The sequence below is a fragment of the Psammomys obesus genome, unplaced genomic scaffold (assembly GCF_907164565.1).
Source record: "Psammomys obesus unplaced genomic scaffold, mPsaObe1.curated_primary_1811, whole genome shotgun sequence".
Classification (NCBI taxonomy): Eukaryota; Metazoa; Chordata; class Mammalia; order Rodentia; family Muridae; genus Psammomys; species Psammomys obesus.
Window position 1 is genome coordinate 800826 of NW_026591643.1, and position 20764 is coordinate 821589.

The 20764-nt window shown below is 43.6% G+C and overlaps 1 protein-coding gene across 9 annotated transcripts in view; it reads right to left on the minus strand.

Annotated features, from left to right (window-relative positions):
* The window catches only part of Znf644 (zinc finger protein 644), a 72025-nt gene extending 52215 nt beyond the window's left edge, over positions 1-19810 (minus strand). For 3 of the 9 annotated variants that reach the window (XM_055611576.1, XM_055611577.1, XM_055611567.1), the window contains exons 1-2: positions 19029-19103; positions 17978-18939 (exon numbers count right to left, since the gene is read on the minus strand). The gene's annotated coding sequence lies outside the window, so the exon portion shown is untranslated. Of the gene's footprint in view, positions 1-9122; positions 9169-17977; positions 18940-19028; positions 19104-19447; positions 19518-19750 lie in introns of those variants that run through there. The other 6 variants (XM_055611568.1, XM_055611570.1, XM_055611569.1 and 3 more) reach the window with 6 other exon arrangements.
* Positions 19811-20764: the final 954 nt, after the last annotated feature.

Consider the following 20764-nt stretch of genomic DNA (forward strand, 5'->3'; position numbering starts at 1 on the left):
TAGCACATCACTAGCCAATACTTCTCAAAAGTGTTAAGGTCATTAAAAGCATGAGGAGGAGTCTATGGAAAAATGACCACCAATGTTAGCTGCTACACTGAACAGAAAACGAATAATAAAAAGAAAAAAAAAACCTGAAGAAATGGGGGGGGGGTCTTTAGTTAATAGTATGTGACAATACTGGCTCAGTAATTCTAACAAAAGTGACATAATAACATCTGTATAAAATGGAAAAATATGCTGAAGAGACAAATATACCTTAGAAAATAAAATAACATGATATTTCAGAAAAGTATTCAGACGCTCAGTTACACATAGCCACAAAACAAGTGTCAAGAACTAAGAACAACAGCCTGTGTCTGACTTTGGTACAGTGACACTAAAGCCACCAGCCAAAGGGAAGCAGCAGATGTGTCCATCAGTGGGAAGTAAGTGCTGTCAGGAAAGTCTATGAAGGGTACCTCGGAGACAACACCGTATGTATGTAGCCCAGGCTACCTCAAGTCATGTCCTGGGATTTACAGGCATTTGCTGTACCTCTGAACCAAAACCTCATTTTTAATCAATGCACCAAAACAGACATCACTAGGGAATTTAGAAACTATGCCTCAACAAACTAGAAAAAAAAAAAAAGAACCAAGCTAAAACAAATTAGAAAGGATACCAAAAATATTAAGACATAGATAAATGAAAAAGATCCATAAAACTGGAACCAAGAGGACTCCTCTAGAAACAGAAACGAAGTGGACACTGTAAAGAAACCGATGTCGAAAGATCTTGGAGAATGTTATGAAACACAGTGAGCAACAAATCAGAAAACCCACAACTGAACATATGCTTAAAAACCTAACTACTTGGGACAAGAGGCTGCAGTTAACAGAACATGCCACTTCAGTTCCTGAGTTGCCAGTTCAGTTCCTGGCACCCAGTTTAAGTGATTCACAACACGCTCTAGGGGAAACAGTGCCCTCTTCTGGACTCTGTAGGCACCTATACTCACAAATGCACATAGCCACACACAGACACAGTATATACGCATAATCAAAAATAAATCATATGCCAAAACTTTGCCACAAAAGTAAAACCTCTGGATAATCCGTAACTATTGCAGGAGATTAGATGGTATTGTGGTTTGAATGTGAGCTATCTCCCAACTGCTTGTGCTTTGAAGACTTGGTCCCCAGGTAGTAATACTATTTTTCAAGGCTGTGAAACCTTCAACTGTCGGAAGCAGGTCAGGTGGAGTGGGCCTCTGAAACTTATGGGAACCTCGTTCCTGCCACAAACCACCCTGCCGTGAACTCAGTAGCTAGACTGAAAAACCTCTAAAATCATGGGCCGGATTAACCCTTTCCACCCTAAAGTTGCTCTTGTCAAGTACTTTGGTCCACAGACACATGAATAGCACAGATGCAGTTACTAGGAACTTTCAGCTAAGGAGCTAGAGAGACAGCTCAGTGACTCAGAGCACTTGGCACTCTTGCAGAGGATTCCAGGTTCAATTCTTAGCACGCACTGGGAATTGGCGAGTTAGTGGCTCACAACCATCTAACTCCAGCTCAAGGGATCTGACACCTTCTTCCAGCCTCAGGGATGCACACACATACATGCAAGCAAACACTAACACATTAAGACTTTAAGTCTTTAAAAACCATTTCCAACTAAGTAGCAGACAGCCTCTCTAGAGAATTCTACCAAACACTTAAAAAAGAGTTAATATCAACCATACTCAACTCTCCCCAAGAATTGAAGAATACTTCAAACTCACTCTATGAGGCAGTCTCTTGAAACCAAATCCAGACAAAAGCACAAGAAGAAAACACATACAGTACCTCTAGTGAAGGATACAAATAGCGTGGACAGAGCTGGCAAACAAACCCAACAGCACAGTAATGAAGACTGTGCTGCGACCAAGTGAGTCATATTCCCGGAGCAAGGACAGCTCAACACAAGGGCAAGCAAGGAAACCGACAGCGGCAGGGAGCAGGGGTGGGGCTCAGCCTTATCTCAGTGGATGCACAAAACCTACACAACCAAACTCCAGCACTGCTTTATTATAAACCTAAGTATGAAAACACGTCAAGCTAAAAAAAAAAAAAAGTACAATTAAGGGTACCCAACACTGTAGCATGATGCTGTCGACTACAAACAAGTGTGGCAACGTTCACAGCTGTCCTGGACACTTGTTGTCCACAGACCACAGATGGGACATGATTACATACAGAAAAAGCCCACAAGTAACACGTACAAGAGGAAAACACTGGAAGTGTTTAAGATAAGGAACATAATAAATGATAATAATTAAAAAAAAAGATCAGGAACAAAATTTCCCATTCTTACCACTCCCATCCAACATAGCACCAGAAAATATTACATGACAATTACGCAAATAATAAAATTCAGATAGAAAAGGAAAAACTTTCTCTGCCTATAGATGATGATACTAAATGAAGACGACTCTACACAGTCCAAAATAGAATCTTGTTGCTACCAATTAACACACTGAGCAATGTAGCAGACACCAAAGTCAACACCCAATACATTAAAAACGCCCATTATTTATATATACAACAATGATCGAGAAAACAATTTCATTTATAATAGCATAGAAATATTTAGGCATTAACCAAGAAAAAATGTACTATAAAAATCACAATAGAGATTTTTTTAAAGACATGAATAAACATATAAAGCTAAAATAGCAAAATCACATAAAGCAATCTACAATAAATGCAATCCCTATCAAAAATCTCATGACAGTTTTGTAGAAACAGAAATAGCCACCTGAATGTAGTTCAAGACCCCAAAGAGCCAAGACAATCCTGAATAAAGCAATGAGGTTGGAAACTTAATACTTTATGATTACAAGAGTAAAAATCATTATTATGAACAGACTAGAATAATGACTTAAGCGACAAACCCATGAAACCCACTATAACAACCCAGAGAAACCCTAACACAGGCTAAATGGCTATTTCATAAAGGCAGCACGAATACAAAAGAGGGAAAAACATTTCTTCAAAAAATGATCTTAGTAAAACCCAATATTCACATGCAAAATTCACACCACATACAAAAATTAACTCAAAATGGATAAAAATCAAAACATATGATGTAAAAACATGAAACTCCCATTAAAAAAAAACTAGAGGAAAAGTTTCAGGGCATTGGCCACGATTCCCTGATTCAACACCAAAAGAAGTCAACACTGGCAGACAGGACTTCCTCAAATCAAGACTTTCCCATCTCACTGGAAACAATAATGGAATGGGAGAGCAGGGAGTTACAAGCTAACTACACAGAAGACTTACAACAAGTAACAAATGACCTCACTCTTTTATGGGAAGGATTTGAAAAACTAATTCCCTAAAGACAAATAAAAAATAGACCTACAAAAAGATTTTCAACATCATTTATTATAGAAAAATACAGCTGAAAACCATATTATGTTCCCCCAGTCCATAGGATGGCTACTATGAAACAGAACAGAAAGCAGGTGACTATTCTGAACAATAGCAATACCTAAAAAAGGTCTACTATTATAAATAGTATAATATAAACATACTAATTATTTATAACATAATAAATATACTGATATAAACAGATATAAAATTAGCATGTGATAGGTAAGTGCGTAAGAAAAATTTCAAAGCAGAACTTCATGGATTTGCATACCCGTGTCTATAGTAACATTATCCACAGTACTCATTCTATGGAAGCAACTCATCAGTCCATTAATGGATACATGAATAAAGATTATATGTTACTATATACAGTGAAATACCATGTAGTCTTCAAAAGTTCCATACACAAGTCATATATAAGAACATTATGAACGGGCTGGAAAGACAGCTAGCAGTTAAGAGCCCTGGCTGCTCTTCCAGAGGACCTGGGTTCAATTCCCAGCACCCACGTGGCAGCTCACAACTGTCTGTAACTCCAGTTCCAGGGAATCTGACACCCTCACAGACATACACACAGTCAAACACCAATGTACATAAAAATAAATTTAAAAAAATTAAAAACATGGATGAAACTTGAGGGCCTTATTCTAACTGAAATAAAACAACTAGAACCTTATGATTCTACTTTTGTAAAATATCTAGTCACAACCACAGTAACAGAAAGACGGTTATCAAAATCCAAACGGAGAATGGAGACACACACACACACACACACACACACACACACACACACACACACACTCGTGCCTGTGCCTAGCCATGATGGTTATGCAACCATACCTGGAAACCAGTCAATCCTGAAAGTCAACCCAAAAGAAGAGAACGAAGACTGCCCTTGTCTCAAAAAGAACCAGAAATCATGCTCATTCCCTTCAGACAGAAAATAGGATAATTTAGGTAATAGTACAAAAGGGGATCCTGACTCAGTAGAAAAAGAAATACTGAATGACAGGGTGTTTAAAAAGTAGAATAAAAGGGGGCTAGAAATGGGAGAATTTCAGAGGATTACAAGGCACAAACTCTGGAGGACACTCGGCACTCAGCTGGCCTCAGGCACTCAGTCACCAACCGATTAATGATACCGGAGGATGTGCCTAAGTTAAAGCTAATGCTACATCACACATAAGACACCTCAACTCCACATCTTCTGGAGGCTTGCAGGGTCTAGTAAGCCACCCTCCAGGGGCATAAAACAGACTACAAGTGTGTGCTTTATCGCCTGTTAGCACTTTCAATAACAAAATAACCCTACTACAAAATCGGCAGAAGATCTGAAGTAGATTTTGACTTCACTCAGGAATGGCAAGGACATGAAAAGACACATGGCGCCCTGTGTCGCTGGCTAGTAGGAACACTACACTACACAGCTGTAAAAGCAATCGAACTAAGCACTGGTGAAGCACATGTCTGAATTTCAAAATAACTGTGCTGTGTAAAAAACTCCATGCAGAAGAATTCTGATTATACTTAACAGGAAATGTAATAAAACCTGAATATGCAAACTATCCCATAAATGACAAAGTGCAATGTCTTTTTGTGTCAAATGTCAAAATGTGTCCAGGAATTCACAGGGCAGTACAACAGGAAAGGACTGCTGTGATGGGACAGAAAAACTCCCGAAGTAAAGGGCAGGCGTGTTCATTAGCAGGACAGAGCGGACATTTCATGGGTGTCTATAGCTACCAGATCTGTTCAAATTAGTTTTAAATGTATGGCTTGACAGTTATTTGTCCATAACTTAAAATAGTCAGAACACGCCAAATTTTAATCTAAGAAAACTTCTTATTCAAATAAGAAAGTTAGAACAGTAATAAATTAACTCAAAAAGAATAACATACTTGATAACCAAATGGGTGAAGTACAAATGAGTTCTCTCTCATAATTTGTAAGACAACTGGTAGAGAGTGTAATTCAACATATAAACAATGCTTCCAAAGTCTCCTAACATACTTTATTAGATAAACCTAGTGGAATTATCTGTACTATTAAATGGACAACACAAAATTCATGTTAAAGTACAATAAAAAATTAACCTACTTTTTAATAATTTATTTTTAGAGCAATGATTGGTGTTTTGCCTGCATGTGTGTCTGTGTGGGGGTGTCATATCCCCTGGAATTGTAATTACAGACAGTTGTGGTGCTGGGAATTAACTGAACCCTGGTCCTCTGGGAGAGCACCCAGTGCTCACAATGGCCAGGCCGTCTATCCAGCCACAATTAACCTATTATCATAGGCTGAACCAAAACACAATTCAGGAGCTGAAGAGGTGGCTCACCAATTAAGAAGAGACTCCTTAAGCTGGAACCAACCTGAACACCCCGCTCTCATGGTACTAGAAAGCCCATCCAAGCTTCTGGAGGGAGAGAACCAAGCCAGACACATGAGCCATGTGTATGCCCATGAGCCACATCAACCACCAACAGGGTACGGTGACATTATGGGAGCAGTAAAGGCACACACCATGGCGGTGACCAACAGCGCTCTGATAGAATTTAAGCGCCACTCAACAGGGGGGAAATGTCCTGGAAGCCCAGTCAACTACTCAGTGCTAGTGAACTCAAGTTACTGGAGGAGAACCTAGTTACTGATTTACTAACCAGCAGACTCTCCCACTATTGTCTACATATTCGTCCCTATACCCACAGGTGAGTGTGGTCCTCGCCCCTTCAAAAGATGTCTGTTTGCAACAGACACAGACCACTACACCACCACACCAATCAGAATGTAGAGCCGTGGACTCAAGCCCCAGCAGATACATCCACCAAACATCCCGCACCTACGGCTTGGGGAACTTTTCAGAACAGGAGGCAGAAAGCCTGTAAAAGCCAGGGGGTCAGGGAGGTTGCTGTGGGATTGTCTCTAGTGACGTCAGAAGCTGCACCCATGTCTCACCAACATGGCTGCCAGAACGTGAGCTGAACCAGGACGACACCAGCGGGCACGCCCAAGTGGATGGAGAAAACTCAACTCTATAAGAACTACAGGCAACTGAATGGCCAGGAACAGGACAGGTGGCCTTCCCAAAGAACAAGCACCAAGAACACCATCTGGTTCTCCAGTGCAGAATGGCCAACCTCAAAGAAAGCAGACAAGGACCAGCATACAGACTGAGTAAGTATATTTATGAATATATATGTATAATGTGTATGCAATAACAATTAGTGAAACAAGGAAATCACAAATTAAAAGAACAGGAAAGGGCATATGAGGGTTTGATGGGAGGAAAAGGAGAAATATAATTATAAGCTCAAAAATAAGATAAAAAAAAAAAAAGGACTGGCTTCTTTTCTAAAGGACCTAGGTTCTATTTCAATTACCCACCTACATGGCTCACACCTATTTATCACTCCAGTTCTGAGGATCCAATGCCCTCTTCTGGACTCCAAGGGTACTGTTTGCACATAGTATGCAGTTATACAGGCAGCCAAAGCACCCATACACATACACATACAAATAAAACACAATACAAACACAACAGCAGAACACAGCCTGTTTTCCGTACCACCTAACTGCAGTGAAAGCCACCAAGCCCAACCACAACAGTTCCTGAGCTGCTTGTGAGGATCTGCAGCAGGGTCCCGGGTCATACACAACTCCATTCTGGTGGAATCCTGCTGCTACCCCTGAAACACTCACTACTCTACTGACATCCGGCAGGGTGTCTCAGCTGCCTTCCCCATCCTAGAGCAGCCAGTCAGGAACTCCCTGAACCATGAGAGACAAGTCCATCAGGAGTCACAGAGCCAGCCGCTCTCCTGCCCTGCTGCTGATAGCAGACTCACGAACAAGCCTTGGCCAAAGCCAGAAACCCGGCCAGGCTGGCTTGCACACTCATTCAAACAGCATGTAACTCTATATCCTTACAGTCACACCCGATCTGAGCCTCTTTACAGTACCACAGCTCAAGACAAGGATGACGTGCAAACTGTTAAACTTTCCTGTTTAAAAAAAAGAACATTAACTGCCAGACCTAACTCAAGACAGAAGAAATCTGAACAGACCTACCAGAAGACAGGGCTGGATGACTACATCTTCTCCAAAAGTCTAGAGAATTAGCATCACTCCCAAACTTTCAAAAACTAGAACATTCCCTAACTGTCAGGACTAGTCACATAGCAAAAGCAGACAACTGGCAAGAGAAATTCAAATAGCCCTTACAAATCTATGTCACAAAATCACACTCTACAAATACCCCTAATCCAAAACTCTGAACTCTAAAGCTCAAGTACACAAAGTTTGGGGCATCTGATGGTCTGCTGGTAAATTCCACTTAAAACATTCAAAACAAAAAACATGTCTGACACAGCGTAAGCTCTGGCTCCAGGGTCTGAAGAGAGGGCTCAGCAGGTGAGACCACTTGCTGCTCTCCCAGAAAACCTTAGTTCAAGTCCCAATCCACATGTCAAGGGTATGTGCACACACACTTCATCACTGTTTCGGGAACTCCATTTGGCCATGTCTAGCGTGTGATGGTTCCTCTTAGTTTGGCCATCATTTTTCACTTAGCATGTGCCTTTCAGTAACCTCCTGAGGCAGACTGCATCTCAGGTAAAAATTCTAACCAGTTTTCAGCTTTTACACCTGCTCCCACACTCAGCAAGAGTGCAAATGGGTAACTTACAAGTAACAGCTTTCCTTATCCCACTGTCAATTGTTTTCCTATGCTGATTCACAATTCTTTTTAGGAGCACTTGTGACCTTCCCTTTGTTTCTGGTGTCTAAAACTTCCACATGGACATGTTTTCAAACCCTGAACATTCTGTAAGGCATGTGTGTTCCTGGGGAATGACCACAGAGCCTGGGGCAGGCTCAGCAAGCATGCATTACTGAGTCCCTGGCCCCTCTGCACTTCCCACACACACTTTTGTTTTTTTGAGACATCACCTTGCTGTACCACCCAAGCTGACCTTGAACTAGTTCCGTGGCCCAGGCAGGCCTCAAATTTGCCATCCTGCTTCAGGTATGCACCACCAGCCTCCACAAACCCTTGTTGTGTAAAACTCAACTGTTGCTCAACCACTTATCTCTTCCACTCATTTTCTCAGTCTGTAATTGTTTTCCCCATGCTGAACCTCCAAACGTGTTCTGATTTTATTTTCTCCATTGTACATCCCTTTCTACCCTGTATGGAAGATTTAACTTTATTGTCCAAACTTCTATTAAAGTCTCTGAACTCCTAACTCTATTAAATGTCCAGTGTTCTCAACTTCCTGTTCTATTACATCATTTCTAAATTTCTATGGCTATCCCTTGTTTTCTAAACACTGTCTTTTACAGCAGATTCCAAAGACACTGTTAACTTTTTACGGCTTTCCTGCAGTGTTTCTACTTCCTTCTCTATCATTGTGGACTTAATTTTCCTCAGTTCTAGGAACAAGTACTCTGTTAAAAAAGTTCTTAGACACTGTCTGTGAGGAGGTGCTGCATAGCAGGAGTCATTTACCTTGCTCTTCTCTTATCAACTGAGGTTTGTTTTTGTTTGTTTTCTCTTGTCACAACAACTTGCTATATAAAAGGATGAATTTCCCAGTCTTCCATTCGGGACTAGGCTCCCGAGATCCAGGACTGACAGGAGAAGGCAGGCTGGTGTTGATTTTTAGTTGAGCACGTAGCTATCTGGTCTACCCTTCCTGAGTTTAGGTACCATGCCCTTACCTGAGCGCTGCACCTATTCTCTTCTACACGGATCTTCCAGCTCAGCCTAAGAGAAGAAATTTGAAAGGTAAAAGATCTCATGAATGTTGCCTGTTCTCGACTTTTAACACACCCTGCAGCCACTGACTCCTGACCAACTGTAGCCCCTTCAGTGAGCGCTGGCAGTTCCCTGCAGTTAGTCCCTGCTTGCTGCCAGGTTTTCCTTTAGTACCACCCTTAATCCTTTATTACAATTCTCAGATGCTGATAATAGATGGCTACTTAACCTACCATGTTTAAATAAAGGTTAATCTTATGATGTTTTCAAGTTCGAGTAAGGCAGGGTCTCAGTAGTTTCTCGTTCCCATCACTTAATACCAAGTTTTACTACACTACAGTAAAACAACATGCCCTACAGAATTTTTTCTGTATAAAAATCAAAGTCCTCAGCCGGGCATGGTGGTTCACTCCTGTAATCCCAGCACTCAAGGAGGCAGAGGCAGACGGATCTCTGAGTTCAAGGCCAGCTTGAACTGGTCTACAAAGCTGTCCAGGGCAGTCATGGCTACACTGAGAAACTGTCTCCAAAAAAAAAAAAAAAAAAAAAAAAAAAGTGCTTATAACTCATGAGCCATCTCTCCAGCCCCCAATATACAACTTTTAAAAACATTTAATTAAACAGAGGATTGCAGGAATTTGAGAAAATATGGACTCTCCTAGAACCGTTAGGAATAGTTTATTAAATAAAACAGTCCAGTCCCTAGTTATGATTTAATGAAACAATTCCTCTTTTTTCACTCAACTGTTTTACTATAGAAGTATCATTTGTTTGCTTTAATGTTTTAGTATTATTTTACCATTTTTTTGTTTTTATTGTTTATTATCATTTGTTAAAAGCACAGCAAGGCCAGGCAGAGTGACATAAGCCTTTAACTCCTGCTCAGGAGACACGTGTATTCCTGTGGCCAGGCCAGCCTAGTTTACACAGATCTGTCTTAAAACAAACCAAAAGAACCAAACAAAACAAATCAGCACATTTTTAATGAATAAAGAGCAGAAATCAATCCTGGCTAAGTCTCGGGTAACATCTGAAGGAGAACTGGTGAATCAGGCTTGGAAACAGGCCAGCCAGGAGGCAGTCAGATAGACGATTTCCTGGCCAAAGCCTAGAATGCCACCTGTACTTCAGCTAACAGCAGTGCTACCAGAAGACATTCACCCAACTGCACAGGACTTCTGAGGATGGGAGTGTCTGCAATCAGCTTAGTGTCCTGGTGTCCCTCCACACTGCTGCCTCTGCTCCTGCGTGTAGCCATTTTTCATTACTATTCAACTTACAGGTACCCACACCAGAGTAAGCTGGCCCGAGATCCTATTCCCACAGCTCAGGAGCCACAGGCAAAGAGCAGGGCTTCGGGAAAGCTGTGTCTGTGCCGACACCCTGAAATGGTCACTTTCTGGTGCCTCTTCTTGTCACTCATCCGATCTGCACAAGCTCCTAGGCTGAAGAATACACATAAAGCCTCTAGTTGCCAAGGAAAGCATCTTTTGCTTCAGCTGATTTGGGGGACCATAGGTAACTGAGACAGAGTCAAATTTAAATGTGTCCCATGTCTCTACAAGCTATTAAGGTGTTTCACATCACTACCTTAAAAACTGTAAACTCCATTTACTGCAAAGTTTCTCCACTGGTTCTTTTAAGAAGTAGAAAAAATATTCAAATTTTATTATTCTTGTAATTTTCATGTCTTTCCTAATTCTATTTCAAGAATGATCTACACGTACACTTCTAGATGTTATAAAACATAATATATTTCAATTTAAGGAGTACTTAAAAATTCTAATAAAGGCTGGGCCTGTGGTGCATGCCTTTAATTCCAGCACTCAGGAGGCAGAGTCAGGAAGATCTCTGCATACCAGCCTGGTCTACAAAGGGAGGACAGGCAGCTACACAAAAGAACCCCGTCTCAAAAAAAACAAAAAAAGGAACAAAAGAAGGAAGGGAGGGAGGCAGCATGTAAAGGAAGGAGGAAGATAGGGAGGGAGGGAGGGAGGGAGGGAAGGAGGAAATTCAAGCAAAGATAAATTAAACTCTTAAAAACATGTACCAAGCAGGGAACTAAATCTTTACGCATTTCCCCCGATGCTGAGCGTAAGGTAAAGCTCAGAGGCAGGGCACCTGCCTGCCAGGCATGAGGCCTGCTTTCCTTCAACCTCTACTGCAGGGGTAGGTGTCTCAATGCTAAAGTCTTCAAAATGAGTACCTAGTTAAAAACAGACACGCTGATAGCCCAGATCATTAACTGTAATTATTGCCTGTTTTTATATCAGCTCTGATATCAATCTCTTACATCCTGACTAACATGCACCTTTTTAAATTAAAATTTAGCATCACATTCCATTGAACTCAAATATTCCATTCAACATCCAACCATTACAGTACAACTTTCTTCGGTTTTAATGTGGTTTTGGATGGATGGATGGCTGGTGTTTTGAGAAAGGTCTCTCTGTAGCCCCAACTGTCCTAGAACTCACCATGTAGACCAGGCTGGTCTCAAGTGTTCTAACACCAAACTTAACCAAAGCTCAAGTCTATGGAAGACCTATGTATCTTAAGATTTTAATTCAAATGTAAACTTTATCACCAACTAAGCTGTGGAGTAACAGAAAACAGTAACACTGTTCCACTTTGATATGGTACACGGCATATTTACGTGTTCCTGTGAGTGCCAGTGTTCAGGGCTGTGTGCCTATGGAAGTCAGAGATGTCCTGGAGCTTGTCCATCCAGCTAGACTCACACTGACCTGTGAGGGGACACACAGATCCACCTGTCTCCTCAGCCATCCCCCCACCACACGAGGAGGAACCCGAGGTTTCAAATTTCAAATATACAAATATGTACTCAGCTTTTATCAAATTCAAGTTCTCATACTTGTGTTCCCCACTAAGCCATTTTTGCAGCACCAAGTAGTTTCAATTGGATTTAGCTCTGTGCTACACAATGAGGAGCCTCGGTATTTCATATTATCAATTAGGTTTACAAAATCCATCTTCTGCTGAGTGTGGTGGCACACGCCTTTAATCCCTGCCCTTGGGAAGCAGAGGCAAGATCTCTGTGAGCATGAGGTTGGCTTGTTCTAACGTCACTGGACTGTGTGTTTGATGGCAACACTGAGGCATGTCTCAGAAAACAAAAGCCTTTTTTTTTTTTTTTTTTTTGGATACTGTTTACAAATGTGCTCTGCATTTTGTGTCCCTGGCTCCTTCTTAATGTTTTGTTGGGTTCCCTGCCTGCTTGTGGAGGTAGGCTGCTCAGGCTCATGTACAATGCAAAGTGTGACACATTTGAGTTTCAACTGGAAAACGCAACATAACACATACTGCAGTGAAAAAGCATTTTTGCATATTTTTTTAAATAAAAAGCTTCCAAAAGTTAAAAAAATAATAAAGACGTGAAAGGTGGAGCATGCAATCACAGAAACAAGATGTTTCTGAAAACAAATTCAAATTTCTCAAAACTGAATTCACAAATGGTTATCAAACAACACAGTAACATAAAACATGCTCCTCAGGTTTTCTATACACAGAAATCAGTTCCAAAAGCTCAGTAGCAGTCTGATTATCTTATGCACTCCCAAGTCCAATACAAAAAAAGAGAAAAAGAAACCTTTATATAAAATCTTAACGTTTTCAAGTAACAACATGTCCTTTCTTCAATGTGTAATCTACCCAAGTGTACATGAGCACTGGCCACCTACCCTAAGGAAATCCGGGAGACACAGTTAGCCTCCTCAAGACAAACTATGCAGTCCTCCAGGGGGGTAGATTAAATACATTTATTCAAAACAAAAAACAAAAAACAAAATTCTTCACATGGAATACAAATTTTTATTCATTAGCTCAAACACATTGGTAACCTAAACGTTAATAAAACTTTTTATGGCAATTTCTACAGAATATACAAACATTCATTCTTCAAATTTGGGCATAATAAAACATAAAGCTACATATTTTCTTTACGTTATACCTTTACAACTCTTACGTCCTGTAGATTTCAGGGAAGAGGAAATTCACTCGACAGCACCAGTTTAACATTACACTGTAATAAGGCGTCCACTGCTTAGCACTAGTAACAGTGAGGTAATTACTGGTTCCAAATGAAGATTAAAAACAAATTAAACACTTTAAAAATCATCAACAATTGTATTTCTCCATTTCTTTCTTCTTCCTGTGGAGACGAGGGGTGGGTAAGAGGGTTGACACGGGCTCACACAGCCCAGGCTGGCCTCATCAACCTTGTAGCCAGAAGACCTTCAACTCCCATGTTCTAACAGCCGGCACCGCCCTGTCAGCAATCCCATCTCGACTGTCAGTTGGTGAAGCCTCCTGTATAGGCTTCACCATTCAGACCATGTGCAACAGCCTCCAACACCCCAGATACTCTGGGTTAACAAATGCCAGCATTCTTTTACTTAAGAGGTGGACACTTAATTTAAAAACAGTACAGTTTATTACCACCTCCACAATTACAGCATAAAATCCTCAAACACGTTACTAAGCAACCTGAAACCCTTCAAAGTTATCTACAAGCTACTATTAAAGACTGCAGAAGGCATCGTGTAACATAATGGGGTATCCGGCACACCTCTTGTCTGTGTGCATAGATAATGTCTGTTATCTGGGGGCAATGCAAACCTTTATATTCTAAATAAACTCCCAGTCACTACTCGGACCACTAGAGGGTTAGTAACCACTACAAACTGAGAAGCTCCTCTCCAGTCCTGACACAGACCACAATGGGATGGGGGTGGAAAAGTGAAAAAGTCACCACAAAAACTATCATCTGACAAAATAAAAAGGTCTCATCTCTAGGCTCAAGCTCAAACCTGGTGATCTGTTAACTATAATATTTTAAGTCTGAGGTATTTCCCTATATGCAAAATGGAAGCATGTGCCTCGTTAGCATTATAGAAACACATAACAGACAACTTAACTATTAATGTCATTACTATATTAAGGTGCTGGGAACAGGGAACTCTGTCAAGCAAGAAATGGTGCGAGCCTTGTGCCCAGCACTTGAGTGGCGACAGGAAGATCAAGATCACCCTCAGTTATATGAGGTGTTGGGGGCCAGCGTGGACTACATAAAACCATTATGGGGAGCGTGGACTACATAAAACCATTATGGGTGACTTTCCCGTACTTTTTAAATTGCTAAAAACAACTTTTAACATAGATGAAACATAATACTTCATGTTCACATATCTCCTTGTGTGAAATAAAAATGTTACTATCTTGTTCAATTTTGCTTAGCTTAAGAATGTGTGTTTATGATGAGGAAAGAGCAGAATATTAAAGAGGGGGAAATAACATCAAATATATGCACGTGGATGCACAGGAAAGAGGAAAATGGGGAGAGAAACTGCTCCATTCAGAGATTACAAGTCCTAGAAGGTCCCATTTCCTGCCTGCCTGTTTGCTTGACTTTAGGGGCGGTATTACGCACATGTATAAGGAGGCAAGAGGTCAGCCTCAAGTCTTCAGGAGCTCTCCACCTTTCCCTCTCACTGAACCTAAAACTCCAGACCCATAGCTTCAGGGATCTTCTCTTTACCAGCCTCGCTCGTACTGTCTGACTCACGGGTACACGCCTCAGCTGGCTTCTACATGGGTGCTGAGTAAGTAACTCCGGGTCCCCATGCCTGCAGAGCAGGCACCAACTGAGCCTTCTCCCTATCCTCCTCACTCTTAACCTAGGGCACACGTGTGTGTACATATGTATGTGTACTACATCCTAACACACCAGCTCACCCCCTCTCCTCTAAGGATCACTGCCACATCATCAAAATTCTAAAGGACAGGAAGGACCCTGAGAGCATTGTAAACAAGGGCATCCACACTAAAAAGAACTCACACCAAGTACATCTGCCCATCGGCTTCTAGTCATCAAGTAGAGCACACTGGATTTTAACCTGGTTCCAGGTTTACTCTACAACCAAAGAAGGTCAACTTTTATACCTGCTCTAACAGTCTTTAGAACATTCCTCATTTTTGCAGACAAGGCCTAAAAGTGAGACATTTACAAAAGCAAGCAATTCTAAAACCACCACCTGTGAACATTCCGAGTCACTGTAGGAGAAACAATGATAACTACTACTAATTAAGCAACACTTCCTGAGCAGCACAGGCCAGAAAGTCACCGCTACACAAAGTCTACACTCTGGACGGTACTTGCTGTGTCCACTTAGCACTCGAACTGCTGAATTTGAACACTGTTAGTTCCACCCTGAAGGCTCACATTTCTAAACTTCTTCTCTTCCTGCCTCAACGGTGATTCTGTAGGAAAACTTACATACACAATTTCCATCTGTCAGTATTAGCAAATGCTGTCAGTTCCAACTCCAGCAAGGCTTTCCTCTACCTTCATAAAACATTTGCAAACAAACTGAAAAACTCTCCCTCTCCATTAATGGTGGTCTGAAAGTACCAATTATATCTAACACTGTTAGGAAATTGAACAAACATCATGGAAGAAGATTAAAAATGAAAGTAATTGAGTAAGGAGTGGTATTGTACACCTTGAACCCCAAGCAGAAGCTGCTGGATCTCTAAGTTCTTGGCCAGCCTGGTTTACATAGTGAGTTCCAGGACAGCCAGGGCTACGTGGACAAACGAAACAGAACAGATTTCTTAATCCATTAACTACACAATATAGGTAGGCATGTTTGGTAAACGGCACTTTTGTCCCGAGACTCACCCACCTTAGGTTGCTCTCATGCCATAAATGATGTATATGCTAAGAGTGGCATAACACTCTAATCAACTTCAACTCCACCACAACCTAAGTTAAGAGAATTCAGCTTTATGGGATAAATCACGCATCTGCACTTTTACTTGCAAAACCACAGACCCAAGAATCCTAAAGGATTCCCTACAGATAGAAACGTCTGTCAAGGATTAGCAGAGGCAATTTCACAAGACAAGCTAGCCTTAATCTAGCCTCCCTCCACAGCCTCAACAAAGTCACTTTTTCTCCTGAAATCTCGGCATTTCTTCTGGAGTTAGAGCGAGCTACCTCACAGGGCTTGTTTTTCTCGATAGTATCACTCACCTGGGAGAGGGTATGAGAAGGAAGGGAGTGGAGGGGGCAACTGGCATGGCCAAGGGTCTTCCCCTATCCATAACACACAAAGGCCTCAAATTCACAGTCCTGCCTTAGCTACAACAGTGAAAGACTACACTGTGGTTTCCAAGCCTGACATGTTTATAACCTCAGCAAATCTTCAACTGAAAACCACAGAAGCACACAAACCCTGACAACCATCCAAGGGGTCCAGGGGAAGTTCACACAAGCAACCTCACAGGCCAACTTTGCAGGGCTGAGGAAAAAAAAAAAAACAGGGATGGAGAAACTGAGGCCTTAAGAAACAAGAAAACACCCTTTCACATGGACTCCATTCCCTAAAGCAAGAGTCAACTAAATGTGGTGTTCTACCCTCTGGCTCCTCCTGAGGCGCCTGTCTGTGTAAGATAGAAGAGCGATGCTTTAGCCAACCAGCAGGGTGAGCTAGTGCTAGAATCAGTTATTTTCAAATCCTCCAAAGTCAATGGCATAAATGGCACTAATAAAAGCGGCTATCTCCTTCTGATCAACGCTAATCACAAACAGCACTTTTACGACCACACCTCATGAACCGCTCAACGTTTGTGCTTTCCATGTACAAAACACAGCTCTAGTAGCCCAGATAAATGCAGAGGAACACTAAGACCTCACGAACATCCAATTTACAAAATCCACCGTTCACCTCCATGTTTGATTTCCAAAGTCACCAATTTAAAGTTGTTCTTGTTAATTTTCTAAAAGGCCTTCGAGGAGCTCAGAGTGCTCCAGGTTCCGATGGACCACTGGCAAGCCCTTTCCGGCGACGGGGCTCTTAGCCAGCAGTACTGCCCTCCCAGAGTCACACACCACTACTCCTACAGTTAGCATGACAGACACGCCACCATTTTGTGTCTCTGGAGTTTTTTAGTCCTTTTGCTAACCAAACTCTCCTAGAACGTGAATAAACTAAAAAACCTGAAAAGCATTTAAGGCATGCAGGTGACATTCACTTTATAATTACAAATAACCTCAAAGTAACCCTAATTACCACAAGACTATGTGTAATTAAGTCTATTTAGTGTTGAAAATTATAAACTAGCCTTTCAACCCTCTTGGGGAAAAAAAAATCAGTACTTTCAAAAGCACTTTAAATGACCAATACAAGCCTTACAAGTATCACCATGAACTCCCAACATCGATGACTTTACCATTTGTTGCATTTATTAAGATGTGTACTAGTAATAGCTGGTCTTAATGTCATTTTATACAGTAGTCTAAGAGGCATATTTTTTATTTGTCCAACCAAACAACATTACAAAATCAAAGGCACTAGCATGGTTTCCAACACCTATTTCATCTCTTGGCCTTTTCCAGCAATAATGTCAGTTATCTAGCACTTTTCAGGTTTACTTATCAAGCACATGTGTTCTGTTTTTAATTTTTACATTTCTGGGTCAAGTCTGCTTTGGAAAAAAAAAATCTCAAAATTCATACATAAGCAGCACTCACTGCTACAAAATTATATAACATTAAACTTGTCACAAATCTCACTAATGACACTCTTTAACTAACAGGTATACTCAGCAATACCCTTTGTTTTTAAAACAGCTACTAGTTGCTAACAAAACTAAAGCAGTGATTAAAAGGCCATCTTCCATCACACCGCTAGTTAACTCATCCTCAATATATTGGTAAGAGAATGGGTGAGTGGTTTTAACAGTCTTCCTTTGTAAAAGTGTATGATCCAGGGAATGCTTTTGACTGCTAACGTACCTCCTGCTAAGACAAAACTGTTCTGTATCTGAAGGAAAGCTAAGAGTGGGAAGACACAGACCTGGAAAGAAAGAAGGAAAACTAAAGTTTTAAGTAATGTTTTAAAGTTCAAAGTTAATGATCTAAGTGTGCTTTAATGGTCCCTCATGTAATTATATTAATGGCAAATACAAGGCACCAGCTCTTTGGAAATTCACACTTCAGTATCAGCTGCTTGCAACATACTGCATGACGTAAATGCAGTATGAAGTGCTTAAAACAGCCATAATGTTAACAGCAATATACAAACCACTGCGTTAGTGCCAGGCATTCCGGCTTTATCAGTCTAAACGTCTACACTGAGCTCTAATTCCATTAGAGAATATCCATTTCTTAGCAAACCTACCCGAAACACAGTACTGCTGACATCAAGCTTCCTCGATACTTACACATGGCACTGAAGCAGGCTTTCTTGCTTTGGGAAACTTTGGCTGTTTAGGTTCTGAAACACTTTCCTTCGTGGGACCGAAATCAACTAAACTAATACATCCCCCATATGCAGCAAACTTGGCATCAATCAGGACTGGCCAGAACAGATGATGGCGTTTTGGCATTTCTGTGGAAATTAACTTGTACACGCAACAGAACCAAAGTTTCAGGGCCCCACGCCATGGGTATGTCCTCGTTGAGTTTATCACGTAAAATCTGAAATCTAATTTAAGTTTTATAACAACGCTTTCTGTGTCAGTGTTACATTAAACAGTTGAAGAAAACTTTTCCACTAATGTCGCTAAACCACGGATGGATCCCAACACGAGAGTCGTCTGTGGAAGTCTCGCACCAAGAAACCACCCAAGTTTCCAATCACGGGGAAGGGTCTGGGGCAACTCATCTTCGCGTTCTCGGGAGAACTGGACGGAGCACACCTGTTTTCCTCTGGCCGAGATTAAGCTCCCAGGGACACAAGGGCCAGGGAATCAGACCTGGAGAGGCAAAGAGCTTTAGCTGGACACCCACCAAGCCCGCGCCACCCAACGCTCCGAGCGACCTGCTGGCTCTCCTTCCGTTTTACCTCTCCGAGTTACTTCCCGGGCACTAAGCGGCACAAGATGTTGCAGAGCAGTGGGAAGGAGGGGGAAGGCTCTGCGGTCTCGTCCCAAAGTCCGGGGAGGGGTGTGGACAGTTCTCGCCGGAGCCGGAGCTCCAGGCCCGGACGGAGCAGCCGCGCGCCAAGCGCCGGCCCTCGGCCCCCGGACCGCCCCGTTAGCCGGGGCGTGACGACGGCGACCGCGGGGCTGCCCCGCGCTCCGGCCCGCGGCCCCCTTCCCCCTACCGCTCACTGGCTGCCGCGCGGCATGTGACTCCACGCCAGCCCCGGGTCCGGAGCCCGGCTCGGCCCCTTTGTGTCCGCCGCCGGATCCGCCGGCGCGGGAGCGGAAGGGCCCCCCGCCCGCCGCCGAGTCCCGCCCCGCGGCGGCCGCCGCCGCTCACCTAAGGTTCCGGGGCCCCCCGCGGCCGCCGCCTCCCGGACCCCGCGGCCCGGGCTCCTTGTGCAGCGGCGACTCCGCCTCCTCGGCAGCCGCCGCCATCTTAGCCTGTGCGGCAGAACGCGTCCTCTCGGAGGGTCGGGAGCCGGCCGAGGGCGCAGCTCCCCGGGCCCGGGCGGCGCGGGCCGCGTCCCCCCGCGACGTCTTCCGCCACCCTCGGGCCCGCCACCGCCTCCGCCCGGACGCCCGGACCCCGGCCGGGGGCCTCCGCTAAGCCGACGACAGAACCAGACCCCCCGAAACTCACAGTTTGGTGCCGCGTGCGTCAAACCGGGGCGACGTTGGGAGCGCGCGGCGTCCCCGCGTCACACGCCGCCCTGCGCGCTCCTCGGCTCCAACGGCCCCCTCCGCCGCCCGCTTTGCGCCTCCGGCCTGGGCTCCCACGGCGCACGCGCGCGCCTTTCCCGCCTCCGCCTGGCCGCGGGCCGCCCGTGGAGGCCGACGAGCGGCGCCCGGGCCGTCGGGGCCGTCGGGGCGGCGCGCGGTGGCAGCCGGACCTCCGGGGGGCGGCGGGCAAGGCGCGCTGCGGTGGTCGGGTGCCAAGATGCACGCAAGGTCACCTCCCCCGGCGGTGACCTAATCCCTCCCGGGGAGGTTCCCGCCCCGCAGAAGGCACGCTCCAAATATGGTGGCGGCCAAACTCTGCAAGACCCAAGCGCCTGGAATGCCTAGGCCCCTTAGGGTGGAATGCGACCATCTCCCGTGCCCACAGTCCCTAGTTGACCAAAATCTCTCTCTTTTCCCACTGTGGAAGGCACCAGCTGAAGGACGCCACACATACCAATCCTCACCTTGGAGTACTGGCCAAGAGAGGTTTTGGGATGGAAAACGGGCCGATTGGAAGGTGCAGAGTGGCCACACAAAGCATCAGGACTAGCAACTCAGTTACCCAGTCAGAAACACCCTGAAGAAGCCCAGGATTTGGGCTGCTTGGACTCTGCCAGGACGGTTTCTGAGTGGTGGAACAAACATGCCTTGATGGTCCGCATTGGAGTCACACAAAGAAACATCTGAAATGCTGCTTGACTCTTCAGATAATCAATAGTTTCCCCAGAGGGTCTTCTAAATCCCCCTTCTAACGAGCAGTCAGCCGTCTGCTTCTGAGGGAGGCAGAACACTAATTAGAGGAATTTGCCTTGCTTTTGAACTGTGCCAACAAGTTCCTGACCTGTTGAAGGTGAACCAACAGTTCCAGAAGACTGTCAGACCCGCCTTACTCAATTGTTTGGTGTCGTTGAACTTTTTCTCTCAACCTCTGAGC